The following is a 17,030-nucleotide window of genomic DNA, read 5'->3' as shown; positions in this document are numbered from 1 at the left end:
ATCGAATTACGTTTCAGTTTAGGCAAATACAGCTTATTTTAAACGATTCCTTGCTATAAACAAGAAAAATTTTATCAAGCATATTGAAAACGTCTTATTCTCGAAAATAAGAGCAAATTATGTATCAGTTTTAACAAAAGCGGATTACTCTGTTTGATTCTATGCTTAGAGTAGAGTAAACTACTTTAAAACGTAATGAAAACTCTATATTCAAGCTCAAAAGAACAAATTACGTTATAGTTTTGACAAAAAAAAATATTCCGGACGATTACATACTTCGAAGTGAGCAAACGATTTATGTGGTAATATGGTATTTTGCATCTGTCCTATAAAAGTTTACTCGTTTCGCTCCATTGAATCATTCGAAATAAATTATTTTAACACAACAACAACGAAAATAATTTGTTTTTGTTTAAACTGTATCATAAGTCGCTTTTATAAAACGAACTAAGACGTTTGGCATTTGTTTAGTGAAAGTTTTCTCGTTTGGGGGCATAAAATCGTTTGAAATTAACAGTTCTGGTCAAAACTATAACGTAAATTATTTCTTTGAGACGAAATTTAAAGTTTTCATTAAGTTTTATACAAGTTTGCTCTATTCTAAGCAAAGGAGTAATCAGGATAAACTGCTTTTATCCAAAGTAATACATAATTTGCAGTTTTGAGCCAGAATAAGACGTTTTTAATCTTTTCAATGTAAGTTTTTGTGTTCAAAAGAAAGTATCGTCTAAAATATGCAATTTGTGTCTAGACTGAAACGTAATTTGATTTTTTGGGCCTGAATAAAAGGTTTTCAGTTTCTTTGATGTAAGATTTCTTGTTTGTAACAATGAATAAACGAAAATCATTGGTTTTAATCCAAACTGTGACATAAATCGTTTTTTAAAGGCGATGTCAGATGTTTTGCTTCTGTTCAGTGAAAGTATACTGGTTTCAAAGCATAGAATCGTTTGCAATTAACAGTTCTCGTCAAGACTATAACGCAAATCTTTAAAGTGATACAAAGAAATAATTTACGTTATAGTTTTGACCAGAACTGTTAATTTCAAACGATTTTATGCCCCCAAACGAGAAAACTTTCACTAAACAAATGCCAAACGTCTTAGTTCGTTTTATAAAAGCGACTTATGATACAGTTTAAACAAAAACAAATTATTTTCGTTGTTGTGTTAAAATAATTTATTTCGAATGATTCAATGGAGCGAAACGAGTAAACTTTTATAGGACAGATGCAAAATACCATATTACCACATAAATCGTTATTTTAAAGCAAAGTATTAGCTTTTGCACTTGTTCAATTAAAGTTTGCTTACTTCAAAGTATGTAATCGTCCGGATTATTTTTTTTTGTCAAAACTATAACGTAATTTGTTCTTTTGAGCTTGAATATAGAGTTTTCATTACGTTTTAAAGTAGTTTACTCTACTCTAAGCATAGAATCAAACAGCGTAATCCGCTTTTGTTAAAACTGATACATAATTTGCTCTTATTTTCGAGAATAAGACGTTTTCAATATGCTTGATAAAATTTTTCTTGTTTATAGCAAGGAATCGTTTAAAATAAGCTGTATTTGCCTAAACTGATACGTAATTCGATATTTATGCATGGATACGAAGTTTTCAGTTTCTTTGACGTGAAATTTCTTGTTGCAAAAGGTAATACTTTGCTTTAAAACAACGCTTTAAATGGTAATATGTGGTTTTGCATCTGCCCCATAAAAGTTCATTAGTTTCGAATCATAAATTCGTGCTGGTCAAAACTATAACGTAAATTATTTCTTTGAGACGAAATTTAAAGTTTTCATTAAGTTTTATACAAGTTTGCTCTATTCTAAGCAAAGGAGTAATCAGGATAAATTGCTTTTATCTAGAGTAATATATAATTTGCAGTTTTCAGCCAGAATAAGATGTTTTTAATCTTTTTAATGTAAGTTTTCGTGTTCAAAACAAAGGATCGTCTAAAATAAGCAGTTTTTGTCCTGACTGAAACGTAATTCGAATTTCTGTGCCTGAATAAGGGGTTTTCAGTTTCTTTGATGTAAGGTTTCTTGTTTGTGACAATGAATTAACAAAAATAATTGGTTTTTATCCAAACTGTGGCATGAATCAGCTCTAAGACTATAACGCAAATCTTTTGTTTTGTGCTAAAATAAGACGTTTTTAGTCAGTTTGATGTAAGTTTTCTTGTTGAAAGCAAAATATTGTCGAAAATCTACCGTTTTTGTCTAAACTGATACAAAATTCGGTGGTTTGTGTCCGAATACAAAGTTTTCAGATTCTTTAATGTTAGGTTTGCTGCTTCTAACAAAGAATCAACGAAAATATTTTGTTTTAATACAAACTTCAATATAAAATGTCTTTATAGGACAAAACATGATGTTTGGCATCTGTTTAATAAAAATTTACTCGTTTGGAAGCATAGAATCATTCCAAATAAGGTATTCTCGTCAAAACTATAATGTAATTAGTATTTTGTGCTAGAATACAGCGTTTTTGTTAGATTTTTTAACAATTTTGTCTTTTTTAGGCAATGAAACGAAGAGGATTAGCTGCCTTTATCCAAAGTGATACATAAATTGCTCTTTTATGCCAGATTAATACGTTTTTAGTCTGTTCGATGTAAGTTTTCTTGTTCAAAGCAAAAGATCGTCTAAAATGAGCCGTTTTTGTTTGAACTGATAAACAATTCAGACTGAGAGTCAACAAAAATAATTTGTTTTAATCCAAACTGATACTTTTTGACCCTATAAGAGTCCTATAAGAGTCCGAGATACGCCGTTCTCGTCAAGTCTATAACGTAATTCGTTTTTTTGTGTCAGAATACGACGTTTTCTGTCTGTTTAATATAAGTTTTTAATAATAATAATAATAATAATAATAATAATAATAATAATAATAATAATAATAATAATAATAATAATAATAATTAATAATTAATAATAATAATAATAATAATAATAATAATAATAATAATAATAGTAATAATAATAATAATAATAATAATAATAATAGTAATAAAAGTAAGCTTAGTTTTCTAAGCAAAAATGAAGCTTATTTTGTGTGTTATATGAGCGTTTTCTCATTTCTATGCAAGAGATCATCTGTGATCTGTGTTTTTAGGCAAGAAATTGTCTAAAATTAATAACTCATTTTAAAACTGGTATAAAAACATTTACTATACAAAAGTTATAATCGGTTTTTAATAATAATAATAATAATAATAATAATAATTGTAATAATAATAATAATAATAATAATAATAATAATAATAATAATAATAATAGTAATAATAATAATAATAATAATAATAATAATAAAAATAATAATAATAGTAATAAAAATAAACTTAGTTTTCTAAGCAAAAATGAAGCTTATTTTGTGTGTTATATGAGCGTTTTCTCATTTCTATGCAAGAGATCATCTGTGATCTGTGTTTTTAGGCAAGAAATTGTCTAAAATTAATAACTCATTTTAAAACTGGTATAAAAACATTTACTATATAAAAGTTATAATCGGTTTTTAATAATAATAATAATAATAATAATAATAATAATAATAATAATAATAATAATAATAATAATAATAATAATAATAACAATAATAATAATAATAATAATTTTAATAAGGAAATATGGAGCCTCTTTTGTGTGTTACATGAGCGTTTTCTCATTTCTATGCAAAAGATCATGTGTGATCTGTGTTTTTAGGCAATCTAAGCCATTTTATAGTTTTTAATATTTAACAAAAATTAGCTTTAAAATAAAATGTTTGAAAAACTGAAATTAAACTAAATTAATTGTGTCTAACACTTTAGTAGAGGAAAAAGGAAGAGACATAAAAGTCACAAAAGTCTTAGAGTTGTCTTTAGTCGTCATATTAATAACAATAACATTTATAATAACAATACTAGTAGTACTAAATTTGCTTATATGCAAGCGCTTAATTAAGGTAACAGTTTTTTTGTTTTTTGCTTATATCTCGAAAACAGTTACTCCTATCAATTTTTACTTTTTCACCAAAATTAAAGGTGATAAAATTTCCTACAAAATAGTTATTTGCATTTTTCATGTAGAACTAACCATAAGCGAGATATAAGTTAAATAATTAATAATTAAAAAAAAGTGTTTTAACAGAAAATGTCTTGTGATTTAAAATACACTTAATTTATTGAGTCCAATACTTTATTAGAAAAAAAAGAAGGTGACATAAAAGTCACTGAAGTCTTCAGAGTCGTTTTTAAATGCTGCATTTTTGTCTTCGTCTCAAACATTAAAAACTGAATTACATTTTTGTTCAGTAACAGTTACAGTTTTCTTATTGGTTTTTTGCTTATAACAGTTACTCCTATCAAATTTTATCTTTCTTTCAAAATTAAAGCTGATAAAATTTCCAACAAAATAGTTATTTACATTTTTCTTGTAGGACCAAGCATAAACGAGTTATAGAGTTGGATATAAATAATATTTAACAAAAATTTGCTTTAAAATACAATGCTTGAAAAACCGGAATTGAACTAAATTAACTGTGTCTAACACTTTAGTAGAGGAAAAAAGAGAAGACATAAAAGTCACTAAATGTTTCAGAGTCGTCTTTAGTCGTCATATTAATAACAATAACATTAATAATAATAATACTAATAGTACTAAATTTGCTTATATGCAAACGCTTAATTAAGGTAACAGTTTTTTGGTTTCTTGCTTGTATCTCGAAAACAGTTACTCCTATCAATTTTTATCATTTTTTCAAAATTAAAACTGATAAAATTTCCTACAAAATAGTTATTTGCATTTTTTTGTAGGACCAACCATAAGCGAGTTATAGAGTTGGATATAAATAATCTTTAACAAAAATTTTCTTTAAAATAAAATGTTTGAAAAACCGATATTAAACTAAATTAATTGGGTCTAACACTTTAGTTGAGGAAAAAAGAGAAGACATAAAATTCACCAAAGTCTTCAGAGTTGTTTTTAGTACTAAATTTGCTTATATGCAAGCGCTTAATTAAGGTAACAGTTTTTTGGTTACTTGCTTATATTTCGAAAACAGTTACTCCTATCAATTTTTATCTTTTCACTAAAATTAAAGCTGATAAAATTTTCTACAAAATAGTAATTTGCATTTTTCATGTAGGACTAACCTTAAGCGAGATATAAGTTTGAAAATAATTAATATTTAAAAAAAAAGTGCTTTAACAGAAAATGTCTTGTGATTTAAAATACACTTAATTTATTGAGTCCAATACTTTATTAGAAGAATAAAAAGGTGACATATAAGTCACTGAAGTCTTCAGAGTCGTTTTTAAATGCTGCATTTTCGTCTTCGTCTCAAACATTGAAAACTGAATTACATTTTTGTTCAGTAACAGTTACAGTTTTCTTATTGGTTTTTTGCTTATATCTCGAAAACAGTTACTCCCATCAAATTTTATCTTTCTTCCAAAATTAAAACTGATAAAATTTCCAACAAAATAGTTATTTACTTTTTTCTTGTAGGACCAAGCATAAACGAGTTATAGAGTTGGACATAAATAATATTTAACAAAAATTTGCTTTAAAATAAAATGCTTGAAAAACCGGAATTAAACTAAATTAATTGTGTCTAACACTTTAGTAGAGGAAAAAGGAGAAGACATAAAAGTCACTAAATGTTTCAGAGTCGTCTTTAGTCGTCATATTAATAACAATAACATTAATAATAATAATACTAAAAGTACTAAATTTGCTTATATGCAAACGCTTAATTAAGGTAACAGTTTTTTGGTTTCTTGCTGATATCTCGAAAACAGTTACTCTTATCAATTTTTATCTTTTTTTAAAAATTAAAGCTGATTAAATTTCCTACAAAATTGTTATTTGCATTTTTTTGTAGGACCAACCATAAGCGAGTTATAGAGTTGGATATAAATAATCTTTAACAAAAAATTTGCTTTAAAATAAAATGTTTGAAAAACTGATATTAAACTAAATTAATTGGGTCTAACATTTTAGTAGAGTAAAAAGGAGAAGACATAAAAGTCACCAAAGTCTTCAGAGTTGTTTTTAGTACTAAATTTGCTTATATGCAAGCGCTTAATTAAGGTAACAGTTTTTTGGTTTCTTGCTTATATCTCGAAAACAGTTACTCCTATCAATTTTTATTGTTTTACTAAAATTAAAGCTGATAAAATTTCCTTCAAAATAGTTATTTGCATTTCTCATGTAGGACTAACCATAAGCGAGATATAAGTTTGAAAATAATTAATATTTAAAAAAAAGTGCTTTAACAGAAAATGTTTTGTGATTTAAAATACACTTAATTTATTAGGTCCAATACTTTATTAGAAGAAAAAGGAGGTGACATATAAGTCACTGAAGTCTTCAGAGTCGATTTTAAATGCTGCATTTTCGTCTTCATCTCAAACATTGAAAACTGAATTACATTTTTGTTCAGTAACAGTTACAGTTTTCTTATTGGTTTTTTGCTTATATCTCGAAAACTGTTACTTCTATCAATTTTTATCTTTCTTTCAAAATTAAAGCTGATAAAATTTTCTACAAAATCGTTATTTGCATTTTTCCTGTAGGACCAACCAAAAGCGAGTTATAGAGTTGGATATGAATAATATTTAACAAAAATTTGCTTTAAAATAAAATGTTTGAAAAACTGAAATTAAACTAAATTAATTGTGCCTAACACTTTAGTGGAGGAAAAAGGAGAAGACATAAAAGTCTCTAAAGGTTTCAGAATCGTCTTTAGTCGTCATATTAATAACAATAACATTAATAATAATAAAACTAATAGTAGTAAATTTGCTTATATGCAAACGCTGAATTAAGGTAATAGTTTTTTGGTTTCTTGCTTATATCTCGAAAACAGTTACTCCTATCAATTTTTATCTTTTTTTCAAAATTAAAGCTGATTACATTTCCTACAAAATAGTTATTTGCATTTTTTTGTAGGACCAACCATAAGCGAGTTATAGAGTTGGATATAAATAATCTTTAACAAAAATTTGCTTTAAAATAAAATGTTTGAAAAACCGATATTAAACTAAATTAATTGGGTCTAACACTTTAGTATAGGAAAAAGGAGGAGACATAAAAGTCACCAAAGTCTTCAGAGTTGTTTTTAGTACTAAATTTGCTTATATGCAAGCGCTTAATTAAGGTAAGAGTTTTTTGGTTTCTTGCTTATATCTCGAAAACAGTTACTTCTATCAATTTTTATCTTTTTACTAAAATTAAAGCTGATAAAATTTCCTACAAAATAGTTATTTGCATTTTTTTGTAGGACCAACCATAAGCGAGTTATAGAGTTGGATATAAATAATCTTTAACAGAAATTTGCTTTAAAATAAAATGTTTGAAAAACCGATATTAAACTAAATTATTTGGGTCTAACACTTTAGTAGAGGAAAAATGAGAAGACATAAAAGTCACCAAAGTCTTCAGAGTTGTTTTTAGTACTAAATTTGCTAATATGAAAGCGCTTAATTAAGGTAACAGTTTTTTGGTCTCTTGCTTACATCTCGAAAACAGTTACTCCTATCAATTTTTATCTTTTTACTAAAATTAAAGCTGATAAAATTTCCTACAAAATAGTAATTTGCATTTTTCATGTAGGACTAACCATAAGCAAGATATAAGTTTGAAAATATTTAACATTTAAAAAAAAAGTGCTTTAACAGAAAATATCTTGTGATTTAAAATACACTTAATTTATTGGGTCCAATACTTTATTAGAAGAGAAAGGAGGTGACATAAAAGTCACTGAAGTCTTCAGAGTCGATTTTAAATGCTGCATTTTCGTCTTCGTCTCAAACATTGAAAACTGAATTACATTTTTGTTCAGTAACAGTTACAGTTTTCTTATTGGTTTTTTGCTTATATCTCGAAAACTGTTACTTCTATCAATTTTTATCTTTCTTTCAAAATTAAAGCTGATAAAATTTTCTACAAAATCGTTATTTGCATTTTTCCTGTAGGACCAACCAAAAGCGAGTTATAGAGTTGGATATGAATAATATTTAACAAAAATTTGCTTTAAAATAAAATGTTTGAAAAACTGAAATTAAACTAATTTAATTGTGTCTAACACTTTAGTAGAGGAAAAAGAAAAAAACATAAAAGTCACAAAAGGTTTCAGAGTCGTCTTTAGTCGTCATATTAATAACAATAACATTAATAATAATAATACTAATAGTACTAAATTTGCTTATATGCAATCGCTTAATTAAGGTAACAGTTTTTTGGTTTCTTGCTTATATCTCGAAAACAGTTACTCCTATTAATTTTTATTGTTTTACTAAAATTAAAGCTGATAAAATTTCCTTCAAAATAGTTATTTGCATTTCTCATGTAGGACTAACCATAAGCGAGATATAAGTTTGAAAATAATTATTATTTAACACAAAAGTGCTTTAACAGAAAATGCCTTGTGATTTAAAATACACTTAATTTATTGGGTCCAATACTTTATTAGAAGAAAAAGGAGGTGACATAAAAGTCACTGAAGTCTTCAGAGTCGTTTGTAAATGCTGCATTTTCGTCTTCGTCTCAAACATTGAAAACTGAATTACATTTTTGTTCAGTAACAGTTACAGTTTTCTTATTGGTTTTTTGCTTATATCTCGAAAACAGTCACTCCTATCAAATTTTATCTTTCTTCCAAAATTAAAACTGATAAAATTTCCAACAAAATAGTTATTTACATTTTTCTTGTAGGACCAAGCATAAACGAGTTATAGAGTTGGACATAAATAATATTTAACAAAAATTTGCTTTAAAATAAAATGCTTGAAAAACCGGAATTAAACTAAATTAATTGTGTCTAACACTTTAATAGAGGAAAAAGGAGAAGACATAAAAGTCACTAAATGGTTCAGAGTCGTCTTTAGTCGTCATATTAATAACAATAACATTAATAATAATAATACTAAAAGTACTAAATTTGCTTATATGCAAACGCTTAATTAAGGTATCAGTTTTTTGGTTTCTTGCTTATATCTCGAAAACAGTTACTCCTATCAATTTTTATCTTTTTTTCAAAATTAAAGCTGATAAAATTTCTTACAAAATAGTTGTTTGCATTTTTTTGTAGGACCAACCATAAGCGAGTTATAGAGTTGGATATAAATAATCTTTAACAAAAATTTGCTTTAAAATAAAATGTTTAAAAAACCGATATTAAACTAAATTAATTGGGTCTAACATTTTAGTAGAGGAAAAAGGAGAAGACATAAAAGTCACCAAAGTCTTCAGAGTTGTTTTTAGTACTAAATTTGCTTATATGCAAGCGCTTAATTAAGGTAACAGTTTTTTGGTTTCTTGCTTATACCTCGAAAACAGTTACTCTAATCAATTTTTATCTTTTTACTAAAATTAAAGCTGATAAAATTTCCTACAAAATAGTAGTTTGCATTTTTCATGTAGGACTAACCATAAGCGAGATATAAGTTTGAAAATAATTAATATTTAAAAAAAAGTGCTTTAACAGGAAATGTCTTGTGATTTAAAATACACTTAATTTATTGGGTCCAATACTTTATTAGAAGAAAAAGGAGGTGACATAAAAGTCACTGAAGTCTTCAGAGTCGTTTTTAAATGCTGCATTTTCGTCTTCGTCTCAAACATTGAAAACTGAATTACATTTTTGTTCAGTAACTGTAACAGTTTTCTTATTGGTTTTTTGCTTATATCTCGAAAACTGTTACTTCTATCAATTTTTATCTTTCTTCCAAAATTAAAGCTGATAAAATTTTCTACAAAATCGTTATTTGCATTTTTCCTGTAGGACCAACCAAAAGCGAGTTATAGAGTTGGATATGAATAATATTTAACAAAAATTTGCTTTAAAATAAAATGTTTGAAAAACTGAAATTAAACTAATTTAATTGTGTCTAACACTTTAGTAGAGGAAAAAGAAAAAAACATAAAAGTCACAAAAGGTTTCAGAGTCGTCTTTAGTCGTCATATTAATAACAATAACATTAATAATAATAATACTAATAGTACTAAATTTGCTTATATGCAATCGCTTAATTAAGGTAACAGTTTTTTGGTTTCTTGCTTATATCTCGAAAACAGTTACTCCTATTAATTTTTATTGTTTTACTAAAATTAAAGCTGATAAAATTTCCTTCAAAATAGTTGTTTGCATTTCTCATGTAGGACTAACCATAAGCGAGATATAAGTTTGAAAATAATTAATATTTAACACAAAAGTGCTTTAACAGAAAATGCCTTGTGATTTAAAATACACTTAATTTATTGGGTCCAATACTTTATTAGAAGAAAAAGGAGGTGACATAAAAGTCACTGAAGTCTTCAGAGTCGTTTTTAAATGCTGCATTTTCGTCTTCGTCTCAAACATTGAAAAGTGAATTACATTTTTGTTCAGTAACAGTTACAGTTTTCTTATTGGTTTTTTGCTTATATCTCGAAAACAGTTACACCAATCAAATTCTATCTTTCTTTTAAAATTAAAGCTGATAAAATTTCCAACAAAGTAATTATTTGCATTTTTCTTGTAGGACCAAGCATAAGCGAGTTATAGAGATGGATATAAATAATATCTAACAAAAATTTGCTTTAAAATAAAATGTTTGAAAAACTGAAATTAAACTAAATTAATTGTGCCTAACACTTTAGTAGAGGAAAAAGGAGAAGACATAAAAGTCTCTAAAGGTTTCAGAATCGTCTTTAGTCGTCATATTAATAACAATAACATTAATAATAATAAAACTAATAGTAGTTAATTTGCTTATATGCAAACGCTGAATTAAGGTAATAGTTTTTTGGTTTCTTGCTTATATCTCGAAAACAGTTACTCCTATCAATTTTTATCTTTTTTTCAAAATTAAAGCTGATTACATTTCCTACAAAATAGTTATTTGCATTTTTTTGTAGGACCAACCATAAGCGAGTTATAGAGTTGGATATAAATAATCTTTAACAAAAATTTGCTTTAAAATAAAATGTTTGAAAAACCGATATTAAACTAAATTAATTGGGTCTAACACTTTAGTATAGGAAAAAGGAGGAGACATAAAAGTCACCAAAGTCTTCAGAGTAGTTTTTAGTACTAAATTTGCTTATATGCAAGCGCTTAATTAAGGTAACAGTTTTTTGGTTTCTTGCTTATATCTCGAAAACAGTTACTTCTATCAATTTTTATTTTTTACTAAAATTAAAGCTGATAAAATTTCCTACAAAATAGTTATTTGCATTTTTCATGTAGGACTAACCATAAGCGAGATATAAGTTTGAAAATAAAGAATATTTAAAAAAAAGTGCTTTAACAGAAAATGTCTTGTGATTTAAAATACACTTAATTTATTGGGTCCAATACTTTATTAGAAGAAAAAGGAGGTGACATATAAGTCACTGAAGTCTTCAGAGTCGTTTTTAAATGCTGCATTTTCGTCTTCGTCTCAAACGTTGAAAACTGAATTACATTTTTGTTCAGTAACAGTTACAGTTTTCTTATTGGTTTTTTGCTTATATCTCGAAAACAGTCACTCCTATCAAATTTTATCTTTCTTCCAAAATTAAAGCTGATAAAATTTCCATCAAAATAGTTATTTACATTTTTCTTGTAGGACCAAACATAAACGAGTTATAGAGTTGGACATAAATAATATTTAACAAAAATTTGCTTTAAAATAAAATGCTTGAAAAACCGGAATTAAACAAAATTAATTGTGTCTAACACTTTAATTGAGGAAAAAGGAGAAGACATAAAAGTCACTAAATGGTTCAGAGTCGTCTTTAGTCGTCATATTAATAACAATAACATTAATAATAATAATACTAAAAGTACTAAATTTGCTTATATGCAAACGCTTAATTAAGGTATCAGTTTTTTGGTTTCTTGCTTATATCTCGAAAACAGTTACTCCTATCAATTTTTATCTTTTTTTCAAAATTAAAGCTGATTACATTTCCTACAAAATAGTTATTTGCATTTTTTTGTAGGACCAACCATAAGCGAGTTATAGAGTTGGATATAAATAATCTTTAACAAAAATTTGCTTTAAAATAAAATGTTTGAAAAACCGATATTAAACTAAATTAATTGGGTCTAACACTTTAGTATAGGAAAAAGGAGAAGACATAAAAGTCACCAAAGTTTTCAGAGTTGTTTTTAGTACTAAATTTGCTTATATGCAAGCGCTTAATTAAGGTAACAGTTTTTTGGTTTCTTGCTTATACCTCGAAAACAGTTACTCCAATCAATTTTTATCTTTTTACTAAAATTAAAGCTGATAAAATTTCCTACAAAATAGTAGTTTGCATTTTTCATGTAGGACTAACCATAAGCGAGATATAAGTTTGAAAATAATTAATATTTAAAAAAAAGTGCTTTAACAGAAAATGTCTTGTGATTTAAAATACACTTAATTTATTGGGTCCAATACTTTATTAGAAGATAAAGGAGGTGACATAAAAGTCGCTGAAGTCTTCAGAGTCGTTTTTAAATGCTGCATTTTCGTCTTCGTCTCAAACATTGAAAATTGAATTACATTTTTGTTCAGTAACTGTAACAGTTTTCACTTTGGTTTTTTGCTTATATCTCGAAAACAATTACTCCTGTCAATTTTTCTTTTTCTTTCAAAATTAAAGCTGATAAAATTTCCAACAAAATAGTTATTTGCATTTTTTTTATAAGACCAACCATAAGCGAGTTATAGAGTTGGATATAAATAATCTTTAACAAAAATTTGCTTTAAAATATGTTTGAAAAACTGAAATTAAACTAAATTAATTGTGTCTAACACTTTAGTAGAGGAAAAAGGAGGAGACATAAAAGTCAATAAAGTCTTATAGTTGTCTTTAGTCGTCATATTAATAACAATAACAAAAATAATAATAATACTAAAAGTACTAAATTTGCTTATATGCAAACGCTTAATTAAGGTAACAGTTTTTTGGTTTCTTGCTTATATCTCGAAAACAGTTACTCCAATCAATTTTTATCTTTTTACTAAAATTAAAGCTGATAAAATTTTCTACAAAATAGTAGTTTGCATTTTTCATGTAGGACTAACCATAAGCGAGATATAAGTTTGAAAATAATTATTATTTAAAAAAAAGTGCTTTAACAGAAAATGCCTTGTGATTTAAAATACACTTAATTTAGTTGGCAAGCGCTTAATTAAAGTAACAGTTTTTTGGTTTCTTGCTTATATCTCGAAAACAGTTACTCCTATCAATTTTTATCTTTTTACTAAAATTAAAGCTGATAAAATTTTCTACAAAATAGTTATTTGCATTTTTCATGTAGGACTAACCATAAGCGAGATATAAGTTTGAAAATAATTAAAATTAAAAAAAAAGTGCTTCAACAGAAAATGTCTTGTGATTTAAAATACACTTAATTTATTGGGTCCAATACTTTATTAAAAGAAAAAAGAGGTGACAGAATGGTCACTGAAGTCTTTAGTGTCATTTGAAAATGCTGCATTTTCGTCATCGTCTTAAACATTGAAAACTGAATTACATTTTTGTTCAGTAACAGTTACAGTTTTCTTATTGGTTTTTTGCTTATATCTCGAAAACTGTTACTCCTATCAATTTTTATCTTTCTTTCAAAATTAAAGCTGATAAAATTTCCTACAAAATCGTTATTTGCATTTTTCTTGTAGGACCAACCATAAGCGAGTTATAGAGTTGAATATAAATAATATTTAACAAAAATTTGCTTTAAAATAAAATGTTTAGAAAACTGAAATTAAACTAAATTAATTGTGTCTAACACTTTAGTAGAGGAAAAAGAAGGAGACATAAAAGTCAATAAAGTCTTAGAGTTGTCTTTAGTTGTCATATTAATAACAATAGCATTAATAATAACAATACTAGTAGTACTAAAGTTGCTTATATGCAAGCGCTTAATTAAGGTAACAGTTTTTTTGTTTTTTGCTTATATCTCAAAAACAGTTACTCCTATCAATTTTTACCTTTTCACCGAAATTAAAGCTGATAAAATTTCCTACAAAATAGTTATTTGCATTTTTCATGTAGAACTAACCATAAGCGAGATATAAGTTTGAAAATAATTTATAATTAAAAAAAAAATGTGCTTTAACAGAAAATGTCTTGTGATTTAAAATACACTTAATTGATTGGGTCCAATACTTAATTAGAAGAAAAATGAGGTGACAGTAAATGCTGCATTTTTGTCTTCGTCTCAAACATTGAAAACTGAATTACATTTTTGTTCAGTAACTGTTACAGTTTTCACTTTGGTTTTTGCTTATATCTCGAAAACAGTTTCTCCTATCAATTTTTATCTTTCATTCAAAATTAAAGCTGATAAAATTTCCTTCAAAATAGTTGTTTGCATTTTTCTTGTAGGACCAACCATAAGCGAGTTATAGAGTTGGATATAATTAATATTTAACAAAAATTTACTTTAAAATAAAATGTTTGAAAAACTAAAATTAAACTAAATTAAACTAACACTTTAGTAGAGGAAAAAGGAGATGACATAAAAGTCACTGAAGTTTTTAGAGTCGTTTGTAAATGCTGCATTTTCGTCTTCGACGACAGTTACTGAACAAAAATGTAATTCAGTTTTCAATGTTTGAGACGAAGACGAAAATGCAGCATTTACTGTCACCTCCTTTTTCTTTTAATTAAGTATTGGACCCAATAAATTAAGTGTATGTTAAATCACAAGACATTTTTTGTTAAAACACATTTTTTTTTAATTATTAATTATTTTCAAACTTATATCTCGCTTAATGGTTAGTTCTAAATAAAAAATGCAAATAACTATTTTGTAGGAAATTTTATCACCTTTAATTTTGGTGAAAAGGTAAAAATTGATAGGAGTATCTGTTTTCGAGATATAAGCAAAAACAAAAAAACTGTTATCTTAATTACGCGCTTGCATATAAGCAAATTTAGTACTACTAGTATTGTTATTATAAATGTTATTGTTATTAATATGACGCCTAAAGACAACTCTAAGACTTTAGTGACTTTTATGTCTTCTCTTTTTTCCTCTACTAAAGTGTTAGACACAATTAATTTAGTTTAATTTCAGTTTTTCAAAGATTTTATTTTAAAGCAAATTTTTGTTGAATATTAAAAATTATAAAATGGCTTAGATTGCCTAAAAACACAGATCACACATGATCTTTTGCATAGAAATGAGAAAACGCTCATGTAACACACAAAATAAGCTCCATTTTTTCTAATTAAAAGTATTATTATTATTATTATTACTTTTGTTACTATTACTATTATTATTATTAATATTATTATTGTTAATATTATTATTATTATTATTATTATTATTATTATTATTAACTTTTGAATAGTAAATGTTTTTATACCAGTTTTAAAATGAGTTATTAGTTTTAAACAATTTCTTGCCTAAAAACACAGATCACAGATGATTTCTTGCATAGAAATGAGAAAACACTCATATAACACACAAAATAAGCTTCATTTTTGCTTAGAAAACTAAGTTTAATTTTATTACTATTATTATTATTTTTATTATTATTATTATTATCGTTATTATTATTATTATTATTATTATTATTATTATTATTATTATTATTATTATTATTATTATTATTATTATTATTATTATTATTATTATTATTATTATTATTTATATTATTATTATTATTATTATTATTAATATTATTATTATTAAAAACCGCTTATAACTTTTGTATAGTAAATGTTTTTATACCAGTTTTAAAATGAGTTATTAATTTTAGACAATTTCTTGCCTAAAAACACAGATCACAGATGATCTCTTGCATAGAAATGAGAAAACGCTCATATAACACAAAATAAGCTTCATTTTTGCTTAGAAAACTAAGCTTACTTTTATTACTATTATTATTATTTTTATTATTATTATTATTATTGTTATTATTTTTATTATTATTATTATTATCATTATTATTATTATTATTATTATTATTATTATTATTATTATTAATATTATTATTATTAAAAACCGCTTATAACTTTTGTATAGTAAATGTTTTTATACCAGTTTTAAAATGAGTTATTAATTTTAGACAATTTCTTGCCTAAAAACACAGATCACAGATGATCTCTTGCATAGAAATGAGAAAACGCTCAGATAACACAAAATAAGGTTCATTTTTGCTTAGAAAAACTAAGCTTTAATTTAGAAAGAAATTCATTATTATAAGTATTATTATCATTATTACTATTATTATTATTAACTTTTGTATAGTAAATGTTTTTATACCAGTTTTAAAATGAGTTATTAATTTTATTCAATTTCTTGCCTAAAAACACAGATCACAGATGATCTCTTGCGTAGAAATGAGAAAACGCTCATATAACACAAAATAAGCTTCATTTTTGCTTAGAAAACTAAGCTTACTTTTATTACTATTATTATTTTTATTATTATTATTATTATTATTATTATTATTATTATTATTATTATTATTATTATTATTATTATTATTATTATTATTATTATTATTATTATTATTATTATTGTTATTATTATTATTATTTTTAATATAAACTTATATTAAACAGACAGAAAACGTCGTATTCTGACACAAAAAAACGAATTACGTTATAGACTTGACGAGAACGGCGTATCTAGGACTCTTATAGGACTCTTATAGGGTCAAAAAGTATCAGTTTGGATTAAAACAAATTATTTTTGTTGATTCTCAGTCTGAATTGTTCATCAGTTCAAACAAAAACGGCTTATTTTAGACGATCTTTGGCTTTGAACATGAAAACTTACATCGAACAGACTAAAAACGTATTAATCTGGCATAAAAGAGCAATTTATGTATTACTTTGGATAAAGGCAGCTAATCCTATTCGTTTCATTGCTTAAAATAGACAAAATTGTTAATAAATCTAACAAAAACGCTGTATTCTAGCACAAAATACTAATTACATTATAGTTTCGACGAGAATAGCTTATTTGGAATGATTCTATGCTTCCAAACGAGTAAATTTTTATTAAACAGATGCCAAACTTCATGTTTTGTCCTATAATGACATTTTATATTGCAGTTTGTATTAAAACA

The sequence above is a fragment of the Tribolium castaneum genome, chromosome 8, assembly GCF_031307605.1.
Source record: "Tribolium castaneum strain GA2 chromosome 8, icTriCast1.1, whole genome shotgun sequence".
In the NCBI taxonomy this organism is placed as follows: Eukaryota; Metazoa; Arthropoda; class Insecta; order Coleoptera; family Tenebrionidae; genus Tribolium; species Tribolium castaneum.
This window is presented reverse-complemented; position numbering follows the sequence as displayed.